The sequence below is a fragment of the Lampetra fluviatilis genome, chromosome 66 (genome assembly GCF_964198595.1).
Source record: "Lampetra fluviatilis chromosome 66, kcLamFluv1.1, whole genome shotgun sequence".
Classification (NCBI taxonomy): domain Eukaryota; kingdom Metazoa; phylum Chordata; class Hyperoartia; order Petromyzontiformes; family Petromyzontidae; genus Lampetra; species Lampetra fluviatilis.
This window is the reverse complement of record NC_136340.1, coordinates 770,468-781,776: the sequence shown is the minus strand read 5'-3', so window position 1 is coordinate 781,776 and position 11,309 is coordinate 770,468. Positions and strand designations below refer to the sequence as shown.

At 39.8% G+C, this 11,309-nt stretch overlaps 3 non-coding genes across 3 annotated transcripts; all 3 read left to right on the top strand.

Annotated features, from left to right (window-relative positions):
* The first annotated feature begins 3,642 nt into the window (after positions 1–3,642).
* TRNAD-GUC (transfer RNA aspartic acid (anticodon GUC)) lies at positions 3,643–3,714 on the top strand. The gene has a single exon. It is a non-coding gene; the product is annotated as a tRNA-Asp (tRNA).
* Positions 3,715–4,562: 848 nt separating this feature from the next.
* TRNAD-GUC (transfer RNA aspartic acid (anticodon GUC)) lies at positions 4,563–4,634 on the top strand. Its single transcript has one exon. It is a non-coding gene; the product is annotated as a tRNA-Asp (tRNA).
* A 4,556-nt stretch (positions 4,635–9,190) lies between these two features.
* TRNAD-GUC (transfer RNA aspartic acid (anticodon GUC)) lies at positions 9,191–9,262 on the top strand. The gene has a single exon. It is a non-coding gene; the product is annotated as a tRNA-Asp (tRNA).
* Positions 9,263–11,309: the final 2,047 nt, after the last annotated feature.

Here is an 11,309-nt window from a genome sequence, read left to right as displayed (position 1 = left end):
AGCTACACTTTTTAAAATGTTTTGGCCACTGGCTCTCATTGTTATTATAATTTTAAATCACTTGCTGTTCCCTTTTATAACGTTAATTTCACCAAACGTTAAGTCACCTGCTGCACTCAAAAGCCTGAACTTTTAAAGATGACTCCTTCTTCATTTCAAACGATTATTTATTAAGTCCTAGTTACAATTTCTGTCAATCACAAATCTGCCCCACTCTGACCGAGTCCTCGATAGTAAAGTCGTTAGGTTCCCCACATGTAACGCGGGAGACCAGGGTTCAATTCCCCGTCGGGAAGAACTACTCTTTTAAAAAAGAAAATGGCCACTGGCTCTCATTGTTATTACAATTTAAAATTACTTGCTGTTCCCTTTAATCACGTTAATTTCACCAAACGTTGAGTCACCTGCTGCACTCAAAAGCCTGAACTTTAAAAAATGAATCGTTCTTCATTTCAAGCTATTATCTACTGAGAATATGAGTTTTTTTCTGTTATAATTGCTGTCAATCACGAATTAGCCCCACTCTAACCGAGTCCTCGATTGTAAAGTCGTTAGGTTCCCCACATGTAACGCGTGAGACCAGGGTTCAATTCCCCGTCGGGGAGACCTACTCTTTCAAAAATGTTTTGGCCTCTGGCTCTCCTTATTGTCATTACTATTTGAAAGGACTTGCTCTTGACTTTAATCACGTGATTTTCCCTAATCGTTAGGTAACCTGCTGCTCTAACCAGCTTGAACTTTTAAAGATAAAACCCTCTTCATTTCAATCAGTAATATGCCGAGAATATGGGTTCATTTCTAGTTGTTATAATATCAGTCAATCTAGAATCAGTCGCATTCTGAGCGAGTCCTCGATAGTATAGTGGTTAGTATCCCCGCCTGTCACGAGGGAGACCGGGGGTCAATTCCCCGTCTGGGAGAGCAACTCTTTTTAAAAAGAAAATGTCCACTGGCTCTCAATGTTATTACAATTTAAAATTACTTGCTGTTCCCTTTTATCACGTTAATTTCACCAAACGTTGAGTCACCTGCTGCACTCAAAAGCCTGAACTTTTAAAGATGAATCCTTCTTCATTTCAAGCTATTATCTACTGAGAATATGAGTTATTTTCTGTTATAATTGCTGTCAATCACGAATTAGCTCCACTCTGACCGAGTCCTCGATAGTAACGTCGTTAGTTTCCCCACATGGAATGCTTGAAACCAGGGTTCAATTCCCCGTCGGGGAGAACTACTCTTTTAAAAATGTTTTGGCCTCTGGCTCTCCTTATTGTTATTACTATTTGAAAGGACTTGCTCTTGACATTAATCACGTGATTTTCCCTAATCGTTAGGTAACCTGCTGCTCTAACCAGCTTGAACTTTTAAAGATAACCCCTCTTCATTTCAATCGGTAATATGCCGAGTATATGGGTTCATTTCTACTTGTGATAATATCAGTCAATCTAGAATCAGTCGAATTTTGAGCGAGTCCTCGATAGTATGGTGGTAAGTATCCCCGCCTGTCACGCGGGAGACCGGGGTTCAATTCCCCGTCGGGGAGAGCTACGCTTTTAAAATGTTTTGGCCACTGGCTCTCATTGTTATAACAATTTAAAATGACTTGCTGATTCCTTTTATAACGTTAATTTCACATAACGTTAAATCACCTGCTGCACTCAAAGCCTGAACATTTAAAGATGACTCCTTCTTCATTTCAAACGATTATGTATTAAGTATTAGAGATTATTTTTAGTTATAATTTCTGTCAATCACAAATCTTCCCACTCTGACCGAGTCCTCGATAGTAAAGCCGTGAGGTTCCCCCAAATGTAACGCGGGAGACCAGGGTTAAATTCCCTGTCGTGGAGAGCAACACTTTTAAAAAAGAAATTGGCCACTGGCTCTCATTGTTATTACAATTTAAAATTACTTGCTGTTCCCTTTTATCACGTTAATTTCACCAAACGTTGAGTCACCTGCTGCACTCAAAAGCCTGAACTTTTAAAAATGAATCCTTCTTCATTTCAAGCTATTATCTACTGAGAACATGAGTTTTTTTCTGTTATAATTGCTGTCAATCACGAATTAGCCCCACTCTGACCGAGTCCTCGATAGTAACGTCGTTAGTTTCCCCACATGGAACGCGGGAGACCAGGGTTCAATTCCCCGACGGGGAGAACTATTCTTTTAAAAAATGTTTTGGCCTCTGGCTCTCCTTATTGTTATTACTATTTGAAAGGACTTCCTCTTGACTTTAATCACGTGATTTTCCCTAATCGTTAGGTAACCTGCTGCTCTAACCAGCTTGAACTTTTAAAGATGAACCCCTCTTCATTTCAATCGGTAATATGCCGAGTATATGGGTTCATTTCTACTTGTTATAATATCAGTCAATCTAGAATCAGTCGCATTCTGAGTGAGTCCTCGATAGTAATGTGGTTAGTATCCCCGCCTGTCACGCGGGAGACCAAGGTTCAATTCCCTGTCAGGGAGAGCAACTCTTTTTAAAAAGAAAAAGGCCACTGGCTCTCATTGTTATTACAATTTAAAATTACTTGCCGTTCCCTTTTATAACGTTAATTTCACCAAACGTTAAGTCATCTGCTGCACTCAAAAGCCTGAACTTTTAAAGATGACTCCTTCTTCATTTCAAACGATTATTTATTAAGTATTAGAGATTATTCCTAGTTATAATTTCTGTCAATCACAAATCTGCCCCACTCTGAACGATTCCTCGATAGTAAAGTCGTTCGGTTCCCCACATGTAACGCGGGAGACCAGGGTTCAATTCCCCGTCGGGGAGAGCAACTCTTTGTAAAAAAATGGCCACTGGCTCTCATTGTTATTACAATTTAAAAGGACTTGCTCTTGACTTTATTCACGTGATTTTCACCAATTGTTAAGTAACCTGCTGCTCTAACCAGCTTGAACTTTTAAAGATAAACCCCTCTTCATTTCAATGGGTAATATGCCGAGTATATGTGTTCATTTCTACTTCTTATAATTTCAATGAATCTACAATCAGCCTCATTCTGAGCGAGTCCTCGAAAGTATAGTGGTTAGTATCCCCGCCTGTCACGCGGGAGACCAGGGTTCAATTCCCCGTCGGGGAGAGCAACACTTTTAAAAAAGAAATTGGCCACTGGCTCTCATTGTTATTACAATTTAAAATCACTTGCTGTTCCCTTTTTTAACGATAATTTCTCCAAACGTTAAATCACCTGCTGCACTCAAAAGCCTTAACTTTTAAAGATGAATCCTTCAACATTTCAAGCCATTATTTATTGAGTATTAGAGATTATTTCTAGTTATAATTTCTGTCAATCACAAATCTTCCCACTCTGACCGAGTCCTCGATAGTAAAGCCGTTAGGTTCCCCAAATGTAACGCGGGAGACCAGGGTTCAATTCCCCGTCGCGGAGAAAAACTCTTTTTAAAAAAATGGCCACTGGCTCTTATTGTTATTACAATTTTAAAGGACTTGCTCTTGACTTCATTCACGTGATTTTCACCAATTGTGAAGTAACCGGCTGCTCTAACCAGCTTGAACTTTTGAAGATAAACCCCTCTTCATTTCAATCGGTAATATGCCGAGTATATGGGTTCATTTCTACTTTTTATAATATCAGTCAATCTAGAATCAGTCGAATTCCGAGCGAGTCCTCGATAGTATAGTGGTTAGTATCCCCGCCTGTCACGCGGGAGACCGGGGTTCAATTCCCCGTCGGGGAGAGCTACACTTTTTAAAATGTTTTGGCCACTGGCTCTCATTGTTATTACAATTTTAAATCACTTGCTGTTCCCTTTTATAACGTTAATTTCACCAAACGTTAAGTCACCTGCTGCACTCAAAAGCCTGAACTTTTAAAGATGACTCCTTCTTCATTTCAAACGATTATTTATTAAGTCCTAGTTACAATTTCTGTCAATCACAAATCTGCCCCACTCTGACCGAGTCCTCGATAGTAAAGTCGTTAGGTTCCCCACATGTAACGCGGGAGACCAGGGTTCAATTCCCCGTCGGGAAGAACTACTCTTTTAAAAAAGAAAATGGCCACTGGCTCTCATTGTTATTACAATTTAAAATTACTTGCTGTTCCCTTTAATCACGTTAATTTCACCAAACGTTGAGTCACCTGCTGCACTCAAAAGCCTGAACTTTTAAAAATGAATCGTTCTTCATTTCAAGCTATTATCTACTGAGAATATGAGTTTTTTTCTGTTATAATTGCTGTCAATCACGAATTAGCCCCACTCTAACCGAGTCCTCGATTGTAAAGTCGTTAGGTTCCCCACATGTAACGCGTGAGACCAGGGTTCAATTCCCCGTCGGGGAGACCTACTCTTTTAAAAATGTTTTGGCCTCTGGATCTCCTTATTGTTATTACTATTTGAAAGGACTTGCTCTTGACTTTAATCACGTGATTTTCCCTAATCGTTAGGTAACCGGCTGCTCTAACCAGCTTGAACTTTTGAAGATAAACCCCTCTTCATTTCAATCGGTAATATGCCGAGTATATGGGTTCATTTCTACTTTTTATAATATCAGTCAATCTAGAATCAGTCGAATTCCGAGCGATTCCTCGATAGTATAGTGGTTAGTATCCCCGCCTGTCACGCGGGAGACCGGGGTTCAATTCCCCGTCGGGGAGAGCTACACTTTTTAAAATGTTTTGGCCACTGGCTCTCATTGTTATTACAATTTTAAATCACTTGCTGTTCCCTTTTATAACGTTAATTTCACCAAACGTTAAGTCACCTGCTGCACTCAAAAGCCTGAACTTTTAAAGATGACTCCTTCTTCATTTCAAACGATTATTTATTAAGTCCTAGTTACAATTTCTGTCAATCACAAATCTGCCCCACTCTGACCGAGTCCTCGATAGTAAAGTCGTTAGGTTCCCCACATGTAACGCGGGAGACCAGGGTTCAATTCCCCGTCGGGGAGACCTACTCTTTTAAAAATTTTTGGCCTCTGGCTCTCCTTATTGTTATTACTATTTGAAAGGACTTGCTCTTGACTTTAATCACGTGATTTTCCCTAATCGTTAGGTAACCTGCTGCTCTAACCAGCTTGAACTTTTAAAGATAAAACCCTCTTCATTTCAATCAGTAATATGCCGAGAATATGGGTTCATTTCTAGTTGTTATAATATCAGTCAATCTAGAATCAGTCGCATTCTGAGCGAGTCCTCGATAGTATAGTGGTTAGTATCCCCGCCTGTCACAAGGGAGACCGGGGTTCAATTCCCCGTCTGGGAGAGCAACTCTTTTTAAAAAGAAAATGTCCACTGGCTCTCAATGTTATTACAATTTAAAATTACTTGCTGTTCCCTTTTATCACGTTAATTTCACCAAACGTTGAGTCACCTGCTGCACTCAAAAGCCTGAACTTTTAAAGATGAATCCTTCTTCATTTCAAGCTATTATCTACTGAGAATATGAGTTTTTTTCTGTTATAATTGCTGTCAATCACGAATTAGCTCCACTCTGACCGAGTCCTCGATAGTAACATCGTTAGTTTCCCCACATGGAATGCTTGAAACCAGGGTTCAATTCCCCGTCGGGGAGAACTACTCTTTTAAAAATGTTTTGGCCTCTGGCTCTCCTTATTGTTATTACTATTTGAAAGGACTTGCTCTTGACATTAATCACGTGATTTTCCCTAATCGTTAGGTAACCTGCTGCTCTAACCAGCTTGAACTTTTAAAGATAACCCCTCTTCATTTCAATCGGTAATATGCCGAGTATATGGGTTCATTTCTACTTGTGATAATATCAGTCAATCTAGAATCAGTCGAATTTTGAGCGAGTCCTCGATAGTATGGTGGTAAGTATCCCCGCCTGTCACGCGGGAGACCGGGGTTCAATTCCCCGTCGGGGAGAGCTACGCTTTTAAAATGTTTTGGCCACTGGCTCTCATTGTTATAACAATTTAAAATGACTTGCTGATTCCTTTTATAACGTTAATTTCACATAACGTTAAATCACCTGCTGCACTCAAAGCCTGAACATTTAAAGATGACTCCTTCTTCATTTCAAACGATTATGTATTAAGTATTAGAGATTATTTTTAGTTATAATTTCTGTCAATCACAAATCTTCCCACTCTGACCGAGTCCTCGATAGTAAAGCCGTGAGGTTCCCCCAAATGTAACGCGGGAGACCAGGGTTCAATTCCCCGTCGGGGAGAGCAACTCTTTAAAAAAAAAAATGGCCACTGGCTCTCATTGTTATTACAATTTAAAATGACTTGCTGTTCCCTTTTATCACGTTAATTTCACCAAACGTTGAGTCACCTGCTGCACTCAAAAGCCTGAACTTTTAAAGATGAATCCTTCTTAATTTCAAGCAATTATTTACTGAGAAAATGAGATTTTTTTGTTATAATTGCTGTCAATCACGAATTAGCCCCACTCTGACCGAGTCCTCGATAGTAACGTCGTTAGTTTCCCCACATGGAACGCGCGAGACCAGGGTTCAATTCCCCGTCTGGGAGAACTACTCTTTTAAAAATGTTTTGGCCTCTGGCTCTCCTTATTGTTATTACTATTTGAAAGGACTTGCTCTTGACTTCAATCACGTGATTTTCACCAATTGTGAAGTAACCGGCTGCTCTAACCAGCTTGAACTTTTGAAGATAAACCCCTCTTCATTTCAATCGGTAATATGCCGAGTATATGTGTTCATTTCTACTTCTTATAATTTCAATGAATCTACAATCAGCCTCATTCTGAGCGAGTCCTCGAAAGTATAGTGGTTAGTATCCCCGCCTGTCACGCGGGAGACCGGGGTTCAATTCCCCGTCGGGGAGAGCAACACTTTTAAAAAAGAAATTGGCCACTGGCTCTCATTGTTATTACAATTTAAAATCACTTGCTGTTCCCTTTTATAACGTTAATTTCACCAAACGTTAAGTCATCTGCTGCACTGAAAAGCCTGAACTTTTAAAGATGACTCCTTCTTCATTTCAAACGATTATTTATTAAGTCCTAGTTACAATTTCTGTCAATCACAAATCTGCCCCACTCTGACCGAGTCCTCGACAGTAAAATCGTTAGGTTCCCCACATGTAACGCGGGAGACCAGGGTTCAATTCCCCGTCGGGGAGAGCAACTCTTTTTTAAAAAATGGCCACTGGCTCTCATTGTTATTACAATTTAAAAGGACTTGCTCTTGACTTTAATCACGTGATTTTCACCAATTGTTAAGTAACCTGCTGCTCTAACCAGCTTGAACTTTTAAAGATAAACCGCTCTTCATTTCAATCGGTAATATGCCGAGTATATGGGTTCATTTCTACTTCTTATAATTTCAGTCAATCTACAATCAGCCTCATTCTGAGCGAGTCCTCGATAGTATTGTGGTTAGTATCCCGCTTGTCACGAGGGAGACCGGGGTTCAATTCCCCGTCGGGAGAACTCTTTTAAAAAAGAAAATGGCCACTGGCTCTCATTGTTATTACAATTTAAAATTACTTGCTGTTCCCTTTTATCACGTTAATTTCACCAAACGTTGAGTCACCTGCTGCACTCAAAAGCCTGAACTTTTAAAAATGAATCCTTCTTCATTTCAAGCTATTATCTACTGAGAACATGAGTTTTTTTCTGTTATAATTGCTGTCAATCACGAATTAGCCCCACTCTGACCGAGTCCTCGATAGTAACGTCGTTAGTTTCCCCACATGGAACGCGGGAGACCAGGGTTCAATTCCCCGACGGGGAGAACTATTCTTTTAAAAAATGTTTTGGCCTTTGGCTCTCCTTATTGTTATTACTATTTGAAAGGACTTCCTCTTGACTTTAATCACGTGATTTTCCCTAATCGTTAGGTAACCTGCTGCTCTAACCAGCTTGAACTTTTAAAGATGAACCCCTCTTCATTTCAATCGGTAATATGCCGAGTATATGGGTTCATTTCTACTTGTTATAATATCAGTCAATCTAGAATCAGTCGCATTCTGAGTGAGTCCTCGATAGTAATGTGGTTAGTATCCCCGCCTGTCACGCGGGAGACCAAGGTTCAATTCCCTGTCAGGGAGAGCAACTCTTTTTAAAAAGAAAAAGGCCACTGGCTCTCATTGTTATTACAATTTAAAATTACTTGCCGTTCCCTTTTATAACGTTAATTTCACCAAACGTTAAGTCATCTGCTGCACTCAAAAGCCTGAACTTTTAAAGATGACTCCTTCTTCATTTCAAACGATTATTTATTAAGTATTAGAGATTATTCCTAGTTATAATTTCTGTCAATCACAAATCTGCCCCACTCTGAACGATTCCTCGATAGTAAAGTCGTTCGGTTCCCCACATGTAACGCGGGAGACCAGGGTTCAATTCCCCGTCGGGGAGAGCAACTCTTTGTAAAAAAATGGCCACTGGCTCTCATTGTTATTACAATTTAAAAGGACTTGCTCTTGACTTTAATCACGTGATTTTCACCAATTGTTAAGTAACCTGCTGCTCTAACCAGCTTGAACTTTTAAAGATAAACCCCTCTTCATTTCAATGGGTAATATGCCGAGTATATGTGTTCATTTCTACTTCTTATAATTTCAATGAATCTACAATCAGCCTCATTCTGAGCGAGTCCTCGAAAGTATAGTGGTTAGTATCCCCGCCTGTCACGCGGGAGACCGGGGTTCAATTCCCCGTCGGGGAGAGCAACACTTTTAAAAAAGAAATTGGCCACTGGCTCTCATTGTTATTACAATTTAAAATCACTTGCTGTTCCCTTTTTTAACGATAATTTCTCCAAACGTTAAATCACCTGCTGCACTCAAAAGCCTTAACTTTTAAAGATGAATCCTTCAACATTTCAAGCCATTATTTATTGAGTATTAGAGATTATTTCTAGTTATAATTTCTGTCAATCACAAATCTTCCCACTCTGACCGAGTCCTCGATAGTAAAGCCGTTAGGTTCCCCAAATGTAACGCGGGAGACCAGGGTTCAATTCCCCGTCGCGGAGAAAAACTCTTTTTAAAAAAATGGCCACTGGCTCTTATTGTTATTACAATTTTAAAGGACTTGCTCTTGACTTCATTCACGTGATTTTCACCAATTGTGAAGTAACCGGCTGCTCTAACCAGCTTGAACTTTTGAAGATAAACCCCTCTTCATTTCAATCGGTAATATGCCGAGTATATGGGTTCATTTCTACTTTTTATAATATCAGTAAATCTAGAATCAGTCGAATTCCGAGCGAGTCCTCGATAGTATAGTGGTTAGTATCCCCGCCTGTCACGCGGGAGACCGGGGTTCAATTCCCCGTCGGGGAGAGCTACACTTTTTAAAATGTTTTGGCCACTGGCTCTCATTGTTATTACAATTTTAAATCACTTGCTGTTCCCTTTTATAACGTTAATTTCACCAAACGTTAAGTCACCTGCTGCACTCAAAAGCCTGAACTTTTAAAGATGACTCCTTCTTCATTTCAAACGATTATTTATTAAGTCCTAGTTACAATTTCTGTCAATCACAAATCTGCCCCACTCTGACCGAGTCCTCGATAGTAAAGTCGTTAGGTTCCCCACATGTAACGCGGGAGACCAGGGTTCAATTCCCCGCCGGGAAGAACTACTCTTTTAAAAAAGAAAATGGCCACTGGCTCTCATTGTTATTACAATTTAAAATTACTTGCTGTTCCCTTTAATCACGTTAATTTCACCAAACGTTGAGTCACCTGCTGCACTCAAAAGCCTGAACTTTTAAAAATGAATCGTTCTTCATTTCAAGCTATTATCTACTGAGAATATGAGTTTTTTTCTGTTATAATTGCTGTCAATCACGAATTAGCCCCACTCTAACCGAGTCCTCGATTGTAAAGTCGTTAGGTTCCCCACATGTAACGCGTGAGACCAGGGTTCAATTCCCCGTCGGGGAGACCTACTCTTTTAAAAATGTTTTGGCCTCTGGCTCTCCTTATTGTTATTACTATTTGAAAGGACTTGCTCTTGACTTTAATCACGTGATTTTCCCTAATCGTTAGGTAACCTGCTGCTCTAACCAGCTTGAACTTTTAAAGATAAAGCCCTCTTCATTTCAATCAGTAATATGCCGAGAATATGGGTTCATTTCTAGTTGTTGTAATATCAGTCAATCTAGAATCAGTCGCATTCTGAGCGAGTCCTCGATAGTATAGTGGTTAGTATCCCCGCCTGTCACGAGGGAGACCGGGGTTCAATTCCCCGTCTGGGAGAGCAACTCTTTTTAAAAAGAAAATGTCCACTGGCTCTCAATGTTATTACAATTTAAAATTACTTGCTGTTCCCTTTTATCACGTTAATTTCACCAAACGTTGAGTCACCTGCAGCACTCAAAAGCCTGAACTTTTAAAGATGAATCCTTCTTCATTTCAAGCTATTATCTACTGAGAATATGAGTTTTTTTCTGTTATAATTGCTGTCAATCACGAATTAGCTCCACTCTGACCGAGTCCTCGATAGTAACGTCGTTAGTTTCCCCACATGGAATGCTTGAAACCAGGGTTCAATTCCCCGTCGGGGAGAACTACTCTTTTAAAAATGTTTTGGCCTCTGGCTCTCCTTATTGTTATTACTATTTGAAAGGACTTGCTCTTGACATTAATCACGTGATTTTCCCTAATCGTTAGGTAACCTGCTGCTCTAACCAGCTTGAACTTTTAAAGATAACCCCTCTTCATTTCAATCGGTAATATGCCGAGTATATGGGTTCATTTCTACTTGTGATAATATCAGTCAATCTAGAATCAGTCGAATTTTGAGCGAGTCCTCGATAGTATGGTGGTAAGTATCCCCGCCTGTCACGCGGGAGACCGGGGTTCAATTCCCCGTCGGGGAGAGCTACGCTTTTAAAATGTTTTGGCCACTGGCTCTCATTGTTATAACAATTTAAAATGACTTGCTGATTCCTTTTATAACGTTAATTTCACATAACGTTAAATCACCTGCTGCACTCAAAGCCTGAACATTTAAAGATGACTCCTTCTTCATTTCAAACGATTATGTATTAAGTATTAGAGATTATTTTTAGTTATAATTTCTGTCAATCACAAATCTTCCCACTCTGACCGAGTCCTCGATAGTAAAGCCGTGAGGTTCCCCCAAATGTAACGCGGGAGACCAGGGTTCAATTCCCCGTCGGGGAGAGCAACTCTTTTAAAAAAAAATGGCCACTGGCTCTCATTGTTATTACAATTTAAAATGACTTGCTGTTCCCTTTTATCACGTTAATTTCACCAAACGTTGAGTCACCTGCTGCACTCAAAAGCCTGAACTTTTAAAGATGAATCCTTCTTAATTTCAAGCAATTATTTACTGAGAAAATGAGATTTTTTTTGTTATA